Source organism: Gavialis gangeticus, unplaced genomic scaffold, assembly GCF_001723915.1.
Source record: "Gavialis gangeticus isolate Ggan-Ray unplaced genomic scaffold, GavGan_comp1, whole genome shotgun sequence".
Classification (NCBI taxonomy): domain Eukaryota; kingdom Metazoa; phylum Chordata; order Crocodylia; family Gavialidae; genus Gavialis; species Gavialis gangeticus.
Window position 1 is genome coordinate 732,921 of NW_017728994.1, and position 250 is coordinate 733,170.

Below are 250 nucleotides of genomic sequence, written 5' to 3' on the forward strand. Positions count from 1 at the left end.
GCCCTGTTGCCTGCTGCTTTTCCTGTGATTTTCTGCTGTCCGTCTCTCTGTTTTCAGGCTTCTCTTGCACCTTCTGTAATCCTCACCCCTGCCCCTGCAGCTTCCCAGCTCCTCTTAGCAGTCTTTCAGTTTTCTCCAGCAGCTGGAACCTTTCTCCAGCTTCCAGCACCTACTGTCACTCCCTGCAACTTGTCTAGCTGCCCCGGAGCCATCCTCTGGCTCCCCACACCCAGAGCCCCTCTTTAACACC